Genomic DNA, 18115 nt, shown 5'->3' on the forward strand with positions numbered 1-18115 from the left:
AACGTCAAACAGAAAACTGTGAGACGGTCGAGTTTACTCCAGCGTCCTGTTGTATTTTAGATAGCGAGGAGCAGACGGCTGAGTTTCACTCCACTGAGCGAGCTCGTGACATAATTCCGAAGGCTAGACCGTCACAGTCGCTCACTTCCGGCCTCCCATCTATCGGAGGACCACATTGACCGCAAACCCCCCCCCCCCCTTTGAATGTCTCCCTAATTCTGAGGTGTCAAGGTTGGCAAGTATGCTCAAGACCACTTTTGCAAAGTGAATTACACATCATCACAGGGTGCTTAAGAAATTTTACAATAATTTTCCCTTTTTCTTTGGAATTGGTCAAATGGACTGCAACTTAAGAAAAGACGAGCAAATAGAAAATTGCTGCAAAAACACAAAACACAAGGGAAATGGGAAAACGCACCACATAAGCCAAAACATGCAAATTGTACTTAGACACACTTAAAAGAAGTTCATCGTGTTGTGAGGAGGAAAAAGATTTATTTTTAAATTTCAGTTGTCGAGTTCGTCTTTATCCTTTGCATTCGGTTCATTTTCCCCGCGTGTTTTGTGTCCTTCTGCAGCATTTTTTCTTCTTGCTGGTGATTTCTTGAGTTGCTGTCCATTTGACCTTGCAGGGCCACCATATTGTTCTCTACTAAAGTCCATTAAAATAAATTTTTAATTAAACATCCCATTTCACGAACAGAGGAAACTTTTATCAGGAAAAAGGATTGCACAAAACGACAGCACCACAAACATTATTACACTGAATTAAACTGTGGACCTGAATCAGGGAAAACCAGCATGCAGAAAAATAATGATGACAATAATAATAATATAATAATAATGATGACACACTGACTCACTTGGGATCCTATCGTGTTCAGGGAAATGATGCAGCTTCATATAGTGCTGACATCTGTGTTTCACAATGACATTATATAACGGCAATGTCGTCCTGTGTTATGTAGAGAAACAAATGAAATCTCACACCTCTGGCACATTTTGTTTTTCACTTGCTGTGAGATAATTAGATCGAATGATGCAGCTGAGATGAGATGATGATGAACAACACTGTCCTTCTCTGCTTTCACGGTCAAGAAGTAATGCATGAGTTATGTGGCTGCGGTTCTGTTCCCACGTGTTTGATTCTGATCAGACTCTCGAATATTTCCAAAGCGTATATGAGAATATTTCCTATTCTTTTTTAAACAATGCAAAGAGAGCAAAAAGGAAAAGAAAAGAAATGCATAAACTTGGCTGTGCAGCTGGCTGTTTGCTACCTTGCCTCAGGTACAGACTTCACAACCTTGTCCCAGTTGTTTGGCACAGACAAATGAACTGAATCCCAGTGTGTCTGGGACTACAAGCAAAACTGAAAGAGTTGAGCAGGCAGTCCTGTAGTGTGCTATGGGACACTTTTTATTTAGATTATGTCCCTATGTGTGTTTCCTGCTTTAAAAGCTCAGGTTCTGTCACGTTACGTCCATGTTTTAAACCACGTTTTTTATGTATTATTTATTTTGTAATTTCTGTATATGGTGTAAAGATAGTGTGGCCTTAAACATGGTTCAGTAGGTAAGACGAGATCAATGTTAAAGCATTCAAAGTTAGTTAAAAAGAAGCAAGGCAGCACAGCATGCACTGTGTCTAAAAATATTTCAGACACAGAACATGTGCAATTCAATCTGAAAAGTGTTAATTTGTTGGTAACCAGCCAGCAGCACAAACGTTTGTGTGATTGGCAAATAGGCTGTTTGGTGCAAGCAGAAGCGCTAAAATGTAAAAACACATATTAAAAACAGCCTGACCGTCAGGGCTCCCCTTGGGTTTGTCACACCAGCAACCTCCTTGCAACTAGTAAAAACCTGTGATTTGGAAACCACTTGCAAGTAGTTACGTGACGACTTTTGATCACAAGGCGATTAGTGGGAGACAGCATTTCTTCAAAAAGTCAAGATCCCACTCGACTGCAGCCACTCTCAGACTGACTGGTGAAAGTTGGCAGAAATTGACTGTCATTCATAAACCTATGAAGCCTCACTTTGCAGTTGGAGACATGACTCACCTCATTGCCAACTGGTTGCATTATATTCCTGCACAAAATCAAAGTTGCTGAGCACTTTTTTCATTTAAATCGTCATCCTGCAGCAACTACGTCAGTTTATCAGGGAAGTTCTGCTTCAAACCTGAGGTGCTGACTGGTCTCTGAATATAAATAATCAGTTTCAGTTTATATCAGTGAACATTGTGTATGCAGACAGCAGCAAACTGACAACAGACAGAAACAGATTTGAGGCTATTTCTCACAGACGGATGTAATGCGTTTAATCACAAACTGACGGCAGCGTCCGCAGACCTGCGAAGGAGCCGTTTGAAAGTCACAACTTCGTTGCTCTTGCTGAACTCTACAAACGCTCTTTTGCTAGTGTGAATGAATTGTTTGCCGATTGCTGCTAATTCCTGGCCCTTTTTGTGCCTTTGTGTATTTTCAATGAAATAGCTTGATAAATAATATGGATCGTGAAAGTCACAAGGATTTCTTCTCAAGGGAGTAAAATCCATCTAATGCATCTACTTATTGACATATTACAGCCTGGACCAAAGCCAAGGACCAGCAGACTGACATCAACACCACTAACATGGCCAAAAATCAATTAAGCTGCAAGTGCAGCTTTAGTCATTAGATTTTAACATCTTGTGTATATTAATCCAGTTTCTCCTGTTTTTCAGTATTCCGAGTGAAAAATGTGCTTTTGTTTTGATGAACTGTTCGATGAATTAGCTGAGACAGAATTTAAGGCCAAATTTGAACAGAGCTCCATGCTTATGAAGATATACCTGCTGTTCACACAGCAGTCGCACTTGGTTTCCTGTCGTTCCCTCGCTGGCGTACGAGTTCTCAGTCACCTCCTCATAGGCGATATCAGCTCCCACAAAAACAGACGTTCGGAAGCAGTGCCTGGCAGCTGATGTTGGACCACAGCTGCTTTATGGATCTCTGCCATTTCTTCACATTTCCCCAAGGGCTCAGTGACTAGCTGGCCAGAGAAGAGGAGAACAGGATGTATTGATCGGTAGCTAAGAGTAGAACGGAGCCACTCAGAGTGTCAAGCCCAAAGGGAGAGGACAGAGGAATTGTACTTCTACCCTGTGAGTGTGAAGAAGTTGAGGGAGGGGGGCTTTTATCTCCAGTCTGACAGGGCCCCTTGATGCCTCATTACAGTCAGCCATGCCTGTCCCCTCCCCATGTTTTTCACTGGACACTTCTGTCTTTCTTCGAGCTCTTGAACCAAATATACCGTTGCCTCTTTGAGGGAGAGATTTGGTGTAAGTAAATGTTCAGTGTGCTGAGCCGCATCACAAAGCCCTCCTTTCTCTGTATGTCTGTCTGCTGAATCTGCTTTAAATTTCTCAGTGGAGTGGGAACAAAGGAAAGTGTTTGAAAGGTAATCAGCATTTCTTTACTGGTTGTAGCTGCAGAGGGAAAAACTCATTTCATTTCATTTTCAAAGCGGTGGCTGTACAGCACCTTGCTTCGGTAATTGTTACCCTCGGAGAGCTGCCAAGTGGTTTGATGGTGTGCCAGATTAGCTGTGTGTGGTTTGTCTCTCACTTGGGCCCACCTTGTACGCGGCCTATCGCCCAGGCCTACGTTGGCACGGGCCCGTACCATCTGTCAGAAACTTGGGCTTTGAACCACTCCCCCGCTTTCCCCCATATGAAAAAGAAATCATTCTTGCACAGAGAAACGGTAACAACTGAAGACACCAATAGAAATATTCTTAAACTGTTCTTGCTGGTTTATTTTAGTTTTAATGCGTGTGAAATTTTATGTAAATTCACCATTTCTCAGGCAGTAACAAAGACGGATCAGGAGTTTACTTTTCTGTCAGCACTCTCCTCAACCAGCCTTTTTTTCTTTTAAAGAAAAAAACACAACAGAAACAGTAACTGGGAAGCAAAAAGATCTGAAGTTGATTCGAAGTGTCAATTTTTATTTTATACGTTTTCACTGTAATTTTTAATACGATGTTCAAAGTGATGGCCGTGAAAGTACAGCAACCCATTCATTTGGCTGAAAAATGTAAAATGATCCTATCGGAGCGATAGCATATATTTTAGAAGTAGATAAAGAAAATATCTCTTCTTTAAATTTCAACATCAAAAGTCTGAAAGACTGCATGAGACAATTACAGTGGCCCAAAAAACCCTAAAAACTGCCAAACATGTAACCAAGTGAAGTACACTCTCAAGGAAGTAGGCTTATTATTGTCCCATCAAAATACACGCGCCTGAGTGGAAATACAGAGTTTACAACAAAGTGCAAACCACTGGTTACACTGAAGAACAAGAAGGCAGGATTACACTTTCAGATCTGGAAAAGAAAACCTCACACAGATGAAACCAGTAGCACCAGAATGATGGCAAGGGAAAAGCACAGTGGGGGGGATATTATGGCTAATAGTGGTGTCACGGGTAGGGAGAGGACTCAGGCACAGACTGGAATTCAAAGTTCAATACAACAGTTTATTTCTACCAATATATACATGTAGGGGGAAAATCCAGGGAGTCGAGGGGTGATTCGGGAAGGGAAAGGTCCTCTCACACACTTGCGCTCCACCACACGAATCCACACACCAGCACGCTCGTAATCCAACGCAGGAAAGTGGGCAACGTTCACAAAGAGTGACAAATCTCAAAAGGCAAACTCACTCCCGAAATATCACGAAAGCTAGGAACTAACACTAACGTGTCTCACGCAATCATCCAGCAACGACAGGATCCGAGCCCCAGCCTTAAATAGCCATGGCGTTATCAGCTGAGCAATTAGAGCCAGGTGCGTGGGCCAAAGGCAGGTGCCCGCAGTTAGCTCCGCCCAGGCAGAACGACAAGGGGGAGAGAAATCAGCCATAACAAATGTCAACTCATGGGGCCGCCAGCAAACACAGGGACCCTGACAAGTGGAACCAGGCACTAGTGTTTGTTGAGGATGTCATTCTGATCAAAGCAGCAGGATGAATTCTGAAATATGCAAGGCTATACTGTGGAGATGCACACGGCTGGAACATTTAACAAACACAAACTTGAGTAAAACAGCAACGATCACAACACAGAAACTTTAAGGCAAGCATCTTTGGATCGTCTCTTAATCCGATCGTTCAGTCTGACGTCACTAGCCGTGTCTGGGCCTAAACTCCGCTGCAGGTCCATATATCAAACGATCACTGTGGCATTACTGAGAGTTGAAAAACTGTCTAAAGTCTTTCATCTTTAATAAAATGATCAGCGTTCTGCTCTACCAGGTGTAACAATTGATTTTAACATCCAGGCATCCATGAAAACGGAATTTATGACATTTAACGGAGTTAGAAGTTAGCAGGGAGTTAGCTCGCTAGCTTCTATCTAAATACAATATAGCATGTCCTGACTGCGGGGTTTTGGAAACAAATTAAAACGTACAGCTCTGTTATCACTTCCAACATAAATGAAGACAGAAAACTAAACAGCAGTGACGTTTGTAGGGTTACTGAAGTTGGGCTAGCTGGTATATAATGATGTGCTACGTGACCACTAGCGACACAGCTATGTTAGCATAATATAAACAAGCTAACTTTTTTTCCACTCGATAAAAGTTGACGTGAGTGTTCTCGGTGGTCAGGAACAAATGTAATCGCATGGCAGGATGCTGTAAAAGGACCAAACTTCAGCCAGGAGAACAACTGAGATAATCCATCCACAATACGAGGTTAGTCATTCATATACTGCTGCATGGGCTGGGCTGTAGTTACATCCTAAGGTTTTAAAAACTGAGCTTAAATAAATGATTAGTGGTAATAAAAGCCGAGGGAGGTCAACAGTGATCACTGACTGTTTTAGGAGCTTTTTGAGATTAGATAGAAGAAAATACAAAACATTAAACATGTTAACAACACAAAAATCATATTAAACGCAGACTACTTTAGACCCAGAAGTAGGATTCGGCACGTCATCACTTAACGACCGGATAAGTTGACAGGCAAGTAAATGTCTTTAGGTCTGTTAGCAAACAATAACTGAAAGATCTCTCTGTCTCCTGGGCTGAGGTCCAGTTCTGTGCAGACAAGCAGTGAAAGCTGGAGGGGTGAGGTTGGGTCAGGCAAGTTAGCAGTGAACTATGTCCAGCAGCCCCTTCAACAGGTTTACTAAGAGGAAAACAGGAGTACAAATACCAGCGATTCCACACACGCAGGTAAGCTGCAAGCTGACATACAAATTTCAAAATTTTGTTCAAGTACTAAAAGTGTTTGAATACTTATGTTTGTTTGTCCAATTAATGTTTAGCCTCCAAAACTGAGGACTGTGAATACATTCCTAAACAATGCAAGAAATTATGTAAGACAACTTGGAATAAAGTTGAGAGTCTGTACTTCAGTCACATTATGAGAAGATGTGTTATTGTCCAGCAAATTGTGAACTTAACTGTACAAGAGCTGGTAGCCAAGTGTGTGTTACCGTCATTATAAATGTTTTGTTTCTGTCACCGCTTTAGTTCTTTGACTCGGTTACATGTCGATGTTTAAGAGTTTGTGTATGTGTTACACAAAGTGGACACAAAGGAGCTTCGGGTATTTCAACAATTTCACAGAATGTTTCATGTGTCGTTCTACAAGATATCCTCGGTAATTGAATCCATTTATTGTTCCTATTGCAGAAACATTTTAATATTTTAATTGAAAATCTGTTTTTCTTCATTTATTGCCGCTCACTGTTGTACAAGTCCCATTCAATCATCAACCATGTGAGGAGTTCGCACAATCAGTGATCATTAAAAAAGCCCAAGCAAGGCTACTGGTTCTGCTTTGTTCGTGGGTAAATACCAGGGACGAGTAGTATACACAGAAGGTTTGAAAAGCTGTCACTCAGTAATAGGACAGGTGCTCGAGAAAAATATGACGGCGCACATTAGGAAACATTATCCTAAAGCAGCTGTCAGTGAGATAATTTTCTCAGTGATCTGTGGAATAGTTTGCTCTGCCAAAACTGCAGATAAATATCTTAAAGTTAAGTTGCCTGCAATTATGACAGGAATGATCTAATGAACAGTATATAAATCTTATGTCCTAATGTTGTAATACAGTTTATCGTGGCATAAAAGCTCCAAATGAACTGAAACTGTGCGTAATCATATGAATGTTAATGTTCAGCTGCATGTAGATCACATAACACTGGATTCTTTCACCACTGATCCACAACAGAGGCATTAGTAAAAAAATAACTTTTTATGAGACATAAAGGGTCAGTATTTGGAAGGCTGTCACTTCTAATCACACTTTGCAGGAGGGTCAAAACACGTAACCTCACCAGCCGCACTTGGCAGACTACAAGCGCGCTTGAGAAACAGCAGACAGTCTGGACCCAAAGCACTCCAGGGAAGGGCAAACTTGGCAACAATATTCCCTGCTGCACACAGGGATACACGTATATACACATATACACGTGCTCTTCTCTCAACCTCCTGCCCCCATCTCCAACATTACACAAAAAGCACCTTGAAAGAGCCACACCTGCTTGTCAAAGCCATGGTTTGAAACCCCCTGATCACTGGTGCAGATGGATGGCCATGGACAACCGGCAAGATACCAGAGATGGAGAGAGAGACTGGTGGAAGGGAAGAGGGGCGGCATCACTCTTTACATGCTGCAGCTCTCCCCCTCAGAGGAGCATGTAATGCTGCAGTGACATTAGACAAGGTTTGCCTAATCTACAACCCCATCAACTGTCAGTTGAACACACTCTTTCAGCTGCTACTGTTCCTAATTATGCACGCACAATGCAGAGCATCATTTATCATTTCTGTTCTATCACTGGGCTAGCTCGAAAGCAGCTCCTTCTTCTTCATGCCCTGTTTGGAAGAGAGTGGCTTCCCCCTACCCGAGCCCTTTGAATAAGTTGTTTTCCAGCTAATGATGGAGTAGATCCGGGGAGGAGATGCTGGTCTGCAAAACTTTTCACCAATTATCTCAGGCATGCAAGTCAAAAACAATAAGAAGTGCATGTAGTTTAAGCAGAAATATCTGTTCTATAGGTAAACTGCCACTGTGGCTTTGTAAGAGTTTCCTGTTAGCTTTTCACTACTTGCCACTCACAACACATAGTTGTTTTTGTTTTTTCTAAAGTCCAAAAATAGATTAACCACGTTACCCACAATGCAACTCCACTGTAGCAATCTGTGCTTTGAGGGCGCCTTTAAAAAGAGTAAGGGGAGAAGTGAAGGTTGAAGAAGACCAATGCAGCACTTTCCTCTTCACGTGTCTGCACTGAGCTTCTTCAGAAAGTCACATATCCATGAAGGCACATCTTCTGTCTCAGTGCGGCTTATCCTGACTAAATTATCCTTTTATCATTTTTTTTACATTATTAAAATTGTGTTTTAAAAGTTAAACCACATGTAAGGAATTATGAAATTCATGCGGAATAGAAAGGGGAAATGGTTGAAGAAACCACACATCGGTGGGGAGCGTTTCCCCCCCTGTCGGAGCCCCGAGGCAGCAGCAGATCAAAACCAAGCCACACATGAAAGCATCAACTATCGTGTGATGAGATGATTTGTTTTGCAGTCTGAACTTTCAGAACTCTGACAACGGCAAACTTCATCTTTCAATAAATATCTGTGAAAGAAGAAAAAACCTGCACTGTTAATCACTTAGTGGGGGTTCAAAAGTACTTCATACCACGTCGTTACATGAAACACATGCATTGACCTCGGTGTTCAATTTTTGCCTGTTTGATCTAAAGCTGCAGGTCACAAATACACTTTTCACTCTTTTACCCAGGTGCAATGTTCCCAGAGCTCCTTCCACCTATAACATCAAATGAATGCATGATTCACCTGCAAGACCTGTGACTTTGGACACCGTCTAGGAAAGAAAATGACAGATTTTAATTGAAAGCTTGCTTTTTGAAAAAGCTATTAATTGTGCATTGCATACAGCAAGAAGAGCAATGAAAGCTATTAGACTGAGGCTTCCCAGCTGATGATCCAGTTAATCTCCGTACTAAGGTTACTCTCAGAATTGATCAAGCAGAGCAGCGTCCACATTAAGCAAATTGTGCAGGGTTTCATATGCTGTGGTTATTGGTGGTTTTATTGTATTTGATGCTGGGAGTATATACCCTTGTAGCCTCACTCTGGAACTGCATACTTTATGTTCAGGTTTTACAGATGCATCAGCAAAATGTCCTCAGTACCTACTTTAAAGGGCACCTATTATTCATTCTCTATTCCAGCTCCATATTTCTATTCTCGGAGTTGTAGCTTTGCCCAAGACACAGTTTATACTTTATTTCTGGGCTTTGGCGAAGCCCGTGAGTTCATCTTACTGCAGTTCCTTTAATCTGGTTTTCTTCTGATTGGCTGCCAGTCACAAACAGAAGGTTTGAACTGCAGATGGGCGGGGCTTCTTAGCTTACAGCTGCTCTCTGTGACGTTACAGAAGTTTTAGACTGTTTTCAGTGTTTTGTTTTTTGGGGGCTTTGAGCTTTTGGCTCAGAAGGATAGCTTGTACATGTGCTGACATCATTCACTGAAGCTTGCTGTGATTGATCGATATAGATATAGATATATAGATATAGATATAGATATATAGATATAGATATATAGATATAGATATATATGGGAGTAAATAAGGAAAACAGGCCATGATGGGCCCACTTCAAGTTAACTAAGTTCATTAATATAGTTTTTTTTTAAATGTCTCAGATATGAGGCAGTCATTTTTGTTCTTTAGCCTGTTTTTTAGCGTCAGCTGTGCATAGAGAACATATTGGCTCATGGCTGTTTTCTTTGCTGTTTGGAGGAAAATGATTCTCACTGTTCACAGAGACTGAAGGTGACTACAGAACCTAGGATCCTGATATTTATTCCCCATCATACGTGTGTCTGTGTGCACGCGTACTGTGTTTATTAGAAGAAGAAAATAGAACGATACACATGCACACCTTCAATGTGAAGCGTGGTATTTGCTTTCTCCCCTTTTAACTGCAGCCCATAAAAACTTTACTGAGAGCCCTCCCTTCTGCTTTCATCAGCATATCACTTTGAGCTGCTATTATGCAAATGAAATCACAGCTCTATAAACCATATGTAAATGGAAAACACAAGCATGTCCAGACAAAATTACAGTCATAAATTTGATCAGGAGCCCTCTAATAATCAGAACAGTAAGTGAAGCTTTCCTGTTCTCGGCTATTCGGCGAGATCCTTTCCATTCATCAGCGCGACATGGCAGTCGAGACGTGTCAAATTGCCTGAATTTGAGGTCTGATTGTTGGGAAATATGTTGCAGCTTCTGTAATTGTTTACAACCTTTCTGAACGTCCTTTTTGGAGCACTCAGACTACTCTCGTAATATACCCACAGCAGATGAAAAAGGCAGTCAGCCCGTGTCCTTAAATCAATCGTCTGTGCATTATCGAGATTTTCAGTCATTTACTTTAGATGTATCCTCTCTCTGTTACTGTGATGTATTGATCAGCTGGATACAAATCTCAAATCGCATATATACTGTTTACACTTGAAAGCACAGAGATTTAAAAAGGCAACGCATCGAGTAGAGACCAGAGTGAGACGGAGAAGCAGATATAAAGCCCATGCAAACTGAATGGATCCCATAAGATTCCCCGTTACATTAATAATAAACATAGCCAACAGTAGACGTCAGTGGGATCCGTGCCCGTGAAGCGATTGCTTTGACGGTGGGAATATAAAACTGATTCATCATCGTGGATAAGTGCTACACGTCCGAGACACAAACTCGCAGCTAAAGTGTCTTCTAGTAGATTTCATTTGAAACTCGCGCATTCGGCAAACCTGAATGCAGCCACCTTAGACATTGGACACTTCAAACTTTTGCAAAATTATTAAGTCTGCTAAGCGTCCCTGAATCACGTATACCTGCTCGTCTAGTATTGCAGCAATCTGCAGTGACATTTGATACAAAGAAATAAGAAATCAAAAAAACTGTGACATGTTTACTTTTAGTATGTTTGCCCAATGCCATTTGCTAGATATTTGATTTGTCTCAGTATCGATGTTTAAACCATTTCTTTCTCTCTCCTTTGTTCCAGCACAGAAATGCTCTAAACAACTCCTCTGCATCACCAGCGGATTTGCTCAGACTCAAAGTATTTGAAGCCCAAAGTTCACCAAAGTATAAAAAGGTGTTAAATGAATTTTCCACTGCAACATCTTCAAACACTCTGTCTCAAGGCGCCACTTAGCAAAACTCTGCCGTCTTTGAGCCTAAATTAAAATGGCAAGCAAGGAGCCATTAAAATAAAGGCTCTACAAAATAATGAGCTTTCAGATCAATAGCCAACATTGTTGCGTGTAAAAATCCTTAATGGTTAAAACAGAATTTATTCTTAACTAATATTCAACAAATCTGATGAGCAGAGAGTGTTCTCATATAAAGGAACTGCCAGAAGATTATCAGACGGTGCCCTGGCTCTTTGTTTGTCTCCTGCTGCGTTAATGGGCGCTGGTCCACATCCAGAGAATGACCAGCCCAGCATGGCGCCGGTTACTTTAGCCTTCATAAGCTATGACGCTGTCACCTTTATAGCCGCTTCACAAGTGACTGATCGCTGTTTGTGTTTGGTCAAACAACAGATCTTTCTGTCTGTAATGGCAAATGCAGTGAAGGCTTTAAAAGACTCGTGTGTGGGCCGAGTAAAAGGGCACTAACAGTGGGTCTATATTTAATGTAGACATCACATGGCTGGGTGAGAAATAAGGGCCACATAGTTTGCTGGGTTTTGTTAAACAGCCACAAAACTGAATGCGTCACCCAAATATTCAGTTAATTTATCTGCTCATTCACTCATTAGGGAACTGAGACATTTAAATTGGATTTTAAAGGCAATTAGATGTGAACAAATGAATGGCTGGAAAGCATTATGGTGCCTACCGGGGATTACCTGCACATTAGAACTACTTAGTTGGGATTTTTTAAAATAACTCCTAGATGCCATTATATGTAATTAATACATCAGACAGATGTATTTTCATGTATTTTTCTTTTTGCATATTTTTATAACCTCTTTAAATTATGCTAAAATATATTCTTAAGATGGTTAAATTGTCTCTTTTTTATGACCTAAATTAAAGGATCTTTTGTTACTAAATATCTCTTTTCTTTTGTCCCTTTGCTGCTTTAGGAGCTCCTTCATGAAATAACTAACTGTGATGCAGATGAGGAAAGAACTGATAACCTAACCTGTGGGCCCCGAGCTGCCTCTTCCTGTTATAAGATTTTGCACACAACTATGTTTATAAGGCACTGGGGGAAAATGAATACATCAAACTACATTTTGCGTCGTAAAATTCAATTTCCCGTGTCTGTGTTGGCTTCTTGGCTCTGAGCACCACTGGGCATGTCTGAACCTTTGAACTCGATGCGTTAATTCTCCTGTGTCTATAACCGCAGTCTGACCCTGGTTGTGCAAACGCGGCGGTGACACGCTCCCTCTCTACAGGCTGTCACCTTCAAGTGAGCGTTCAGACAAGCCCATTTCCTTTTCGGGAGCCTCTCACATCATGCAAACAGCACCTCACACAACCTGCCTGCTCCACACATGAAGTATGAAGTCCACACACACATATGGCTTAAATAAGCCTAGATGTAAATGTAAGCACTGAGTGGTGGTGGGTGGGGGGGGCACACACCTGCCCACCACCTGCTCATTTCCTCAAATACACTTTCTCTGTCCGCACACACACACACTAACATCTCGGCTCTATCCAGCCTGAGGGCTGATCAAAACCGCCGTACAAAAGCTGTCTTGGTTCCCAGAACACAGATTCACTCTCTCAGTCTCTCTCTCCCTCGGGGCTCCTGAACCGTCCCGCCCTGCCATCCTCAGCAGCCCAAAGATGAAACAATAATTCCTCACATATTGGGGTTACATGTCACATATCAAACAATATGGATTTGGCAAGTGGAGCGCGATCAGATATTGGCATCTTACTAAAACACTCTGCTCGGAGACTTGCTCTGCTAAGGAAACATCCAAAATACCATCCAGTCACCACAGTGGAAAATGACTGTTTTAATATTTAATTTCTTCATATAATTTTGTTCTATTATATATAATTACATTTCTTATCAAATTACTTCTTGTTTACATTTCAGACTTTTCTATGACCCTGTACTGCATAATAACAATTACTTTATGTCAGTGCATTCAAAGCGCTGCAATACAGCATCTGCACGTAATAGTGTAGTTATAAAGAGGCTTTTACTTTGACGGGACAAATATACATCACATGACTTGGAAATAGTGTTTATGTTGTGCATGTAGTGTAAGCTCAGGGTAATCTTTTTTCAATGGGACTTTTCTCCTTTTCCAGCAGTGACAGTGTTTAGTCTGCATGATGATTGTGTCAGTGTGTACGCCGCGCTGTATCTTGGTTTTCAGGCACAAAAATAATATTCAGTTGCTATTCTGCCCCAGTACACCTTTTCATTAGCACTGCTCATCCAAAAGCCAAGCTTTTAAAACCTCACAGTGCACTTTAAAGCCTCCGGGCTCACAATGTCCCGGACTTCAGTATTTTAATGCTTCAGGAATGAATGAGTGTCAGGCCTGCTAAAAATGTTGGTGCAGAAATGAAGTCAAGGATCGTGATTTTTGACAACGAATAATTCAAACCACACAGCAGCAAAATGAGCGGCTTCTTCTCAGACGCCTGTGTTGACTGCATTTTGGAAAGGATGTTCTCAGAGCATCTGAGTGGTCAGGCGTTAATAATAATAACCTTTATGCATAAATGTACAACCAGCAGTCAATTTAAATAGGTCATAAATATCTATATTTTTGTGTAATGATGTTCCTGTGCTGTATTACAAATGCATAACTATCATATTAACGTGTTATTGTTACAAAATATTTTCACTAACAATTCAAACTAATACTAAATACACATTTAATTATTTTTCTTAATTTCTGATGATGCTGATGGCAAATAGTTTGTTTGTTTGTTTTTTTCAAATATTAAGTATTAAAAACACAAAATTATTTTGTTTCAGTAATATTTCATGTGCAGCCCTATGCAGACTCGGTGCCCTTTTTGCCTGTACCTTTTCTTTGTCATTGCAAAAATTTGAGAAAGAAAGTGGATTTTAAAATACATCCTGTAATGGAGCTAAAAGCACCGTGAGTGGTTATTTGGCTTCCATCACCATACAGTTACATCAAAGTCTACAGAGGGGACAATTCTCTTCTCTTTGGGTGGCAAGGAAACAAAATATCAGCCCCTGTATGCAACACACGCAGTGACACTAGATGTAAATATAATACTCTGAGCCAAAATCTCAATCTAATTGGCAATTAAAGACAAATTAGTTTCATTGTCTGCCGCCTTTTTTTATCGCTGGGTTTTGTCACTCACTTTCAAATGTCAGCCCCAGTGTTGCTGGTGTTCCTCAGATGAGGTTTACAGCGGAAAATCGAATTACGTTGAACCTATTTAACCCGTAACTCTCTATTGTCTTCAAGTGGTTTGAAGCTTAATGTGAGGCTTTTTGCATTTCTATTTGTAGCTTTAAGACATTTCATCAGATCACTGACTGAATTTGGATATCGATGTTGGAGCAGAGTCGTAATTTTACAAAATCATAGTGTCAATCACTACTTCAACATTAGCTCAAGAGCTCAAGACAACACAGTCGAAATGTAACTGTGTGAAAAGTGAAATCAAAACAGGTTGTTTTTGAGTTATAATTAATTACATAAAGTCTGAACAGCATATGATCTACACGTGACAAGGAAAACAACAAATGCCTGCTCCTATGAAACATGTCTACATATCAATGTTTAAATGAAATCTGTCTGTGGACACAAATCTCAGCAAAACATGCAGCAAGTCTCTTAAAAAGCCTGAGATTTATGTTGGGAGATGATTCTTGCTGTCAGCACACCACAGAGCACTACGCCTCTCATAAAGTCCAGTTCGCATACGCTCAGGTAAACACAGTCACATCCAGACTGACAGCCTTGAAACTGGCAGAGTTCTGCATGAGTTGCTTCCCTGAGCAGCTTAGTTTGTAGCGTCCAATCCAAACCGTTCAAACCAGGTTCTTCACCTGCTGCAGTGTTGGTTTGATGGTACATATATTACTACTGCTACAATTACTACTGACAATAATAATAATTTTACTATAATGATCATATATATGTGTGGGTGAACTCTACCTCTTCCTTAATGGGTTTAATAGCTTCTAATAGCTTTTAATTTCCTTATTAAATTTTAATATATATTTTTTTAAACCTTTGTATTGTTTATATTGTCTTTTTTATTACTTAACATTCAGTTTATTTGAACCTTCGTGTACAGCGCTTTGCGACGGCCTGTCTATGAAAAGCGCTTAATAAATAAACTACTTACTTACGTATTATATATTATATTTATCTCATCATCCTCCCTGTAAATGCATAGTTATACTCTCTGTTTGCGTTTGTTTCTCGTGTCACGTTACGTGTATTTTGCCCGCACATAAAAGTCACCAGCAAAGAGAAATAAGCTCGCATGTTTCCCCCGTCAGAGACTCTGCAGTTTAAAGATGCAGTTAGTAATGTTAGGTTCATTGGTTGTAGAAGTGAATGTGATATATATACTGTATATATTAGGGGTGCAACGATACACAAAATTCACGGTTCGGTTCGATACTTTGGTGTCACGGTTCGATATTTTTTCAATACAAAAAAAATGTTCATGCATTTTTAATTTGTCATTTATTAAAATTATAAATATATATTTTAACTCAAAAGTACAGTTTTTAAATTTAACCCTAACCCTTGTGCGTGTTTTTTATTTTGACAGCGAATGCACACCTGCGGACCACTTATGTGCAGCCCTGGTTATTTAGCTCGTCATATTGCAGCCACAGAAATTATTTTGTCCATGAAACCATAAAGCTGCACTTTCTTTTTGCCTTATAGTCTGATTTGTCATAACTTCTCCGTTTTGTGGTAAGCTTTTCTTTGGCTGTCACTTCTTCACCCTGACCTGTCTTATTTGGCTCAGCAGAACTAAAATATATATCTGTCTGTGAAGGTCATCGTAGTCAAATATATATCCTGCTGCTTTTACACACACTCACATAAGCTCAGCGATTCTCTGCGCGATCAACCTCTCACATGTTTAAGCTGCGGGAGATTTCACTTGTCATGTTTGCATAGTAAGCTAACGATTAATAAGACGATGTCAGAAGAATTGGTGCACAAATTATCATCACTCACAGATCAGTGCTGTCGCTCTCTATACACAGTTCGCACGATTGCAAAGTGAAAGCAAAAAAACAAGCGCAAATTCAAACGCGACTTCAATATGTCACATATTGACAGTGGCTCACCGATGCCAATGACATAATTACCCAGCTACATTTCCGAAAGAATGCAAAAGCATTGACATATATTTTTCCTTCCTACGATAGCCCGACGGGCAGGGCAGAGAGAGATTTTGGTAGCCCGACTGAAAAAATCGCTAGCCCCAGGACGTCGGGCTAGCGATTTTGCGAGCCCTGTATCTGATTGAGGAATCACTCATCTTTGGAAAAGAGAGTTTATTACAGAGAAATGGCTCTTTCCAAAATAAAAGCTATACTATCCGCTTCTTCTGGGCTATATTCTCAGCAGCATAAGGAGAATCATGTGCTAACAGCTGTCTAAATGACTCGGCTAAAGTTAGTAGCATGCTTGTTGTTTTTGTCTTTGCACTAGGATGATGTCGGTGTAAATGTGCAGTCATATTCGTTGTGTTCCCACTAGTGCTTTCAGGTTAATCTCGTTGAAATGACCTTAACGCCACAACACGGCAAATCTCCGTTAACGAGCTACCGCCGATCGCCCCGTGCATGGGGCTAGACGGCCAACACGTTAACGAGCTAACTGTGCTAACACACTAGTTCCCACCCATGTAATTGAGCATTGCGTGGCACATCCAACATACTGTTTTACTTTAGTCCATGACTCGCTTACCTTCAGGGTCATACGTCACATGAAAACCAAAATAGTTCCAAACACCAGATCTGAATGAGGGTGGGGGAGGTCCATGTTGTAAGGAGAGCTTAACTTCTGTCTCGCTAGCTTGCCCTGCGCTCTTCCTTCTGACGATGCTGTCTGTGTTGAGCGCTCAGCAGATCTGCGCTCGACAGTGCAGCCTAGGCGGAGTAGTCGAACGCAGATTCACTGAGCGCTCAACACAGACAGCATCGTCAGAAGAAAAGTTGATCAAATAAATTACAAATTTTGTATTGTTCGATACATATGCGTACCGAACCGAAAGCACTGTATCGAACGGTTCAATATCGATACGAATATCGTTGCACCCCTAATATATATGTGTGTGTGTGTGTGTGTGTGTGTGTGTGTGTGTGTGTGTGTGTGTGTGTGTACTGTACTACAATGGTAGATTCTCCTACTGAACATGGCCAAAGTCATTCAGAGGCAGAGGAAAGAAGCTAAAACAGGGAAGACAGTAGGTGAGATGAGGGGTTATACCAATGACATGTAAGATAAATAAAGATGATTTTGAACTGTGACCCACGCCAAGCTTATTTAGTCAAGTAGAAGAATAGAAATGTGGAGCTGAAAATTGCTGTAATAGGACTGCTTTAAATGTTTGTCACTCATTAGCAATTTATGAAGGAGGGAATAAAGAAAGTGTGTTTGTGCAGCTTGGTAAGCCTGCTGTGTGTGTGTGTGTGTGTGTGTGTGTGTGTGTGTGTGTGTGTGTGTGTGTGTGTGTGTGTGTGTGTGTGTGTGTGTGTGAGTGAGACATTTTTGGTTAGATGAAAACACATAAATGAAGCAGACACGTCTGTGGAGTGACTGAAGATTTCTTTCATCCTGTGCAGTTGTGTGTTTGCATTGCAGCTGTCCTGTGTTAACACAAGCTTCATGTACGCAGGTCTCCATAAATCATCCGTTTTTCAGATGATTTATTCATAAATCCTTCATAGCCACTTTTACACAATAGATATGAATTTACATGCTACGCCTCCAGCTGACCATGTGAGGAGAAATACGAAATGGAAATCACAAAAAGCAATATTTAAAATAAATTACCAGCATG

Source organism: Copadichromis virginalis, linkage group LG15, assembly GCF_057382275.1.
Source record: "Copadichromis virginalis isolate Kocher_CV1m ecotype Utaka linkage group LG15, C_Virginalis_male_GT1.1, whole genome shotgun sequence".
Taxonomy (NCBI): domain Eukaryota; kingdom Metazoa; phylum Chordata; class Actinopteri; order Cichliformes; family Cichlidae; genus Copadichromis; species Copadichromis virginalis.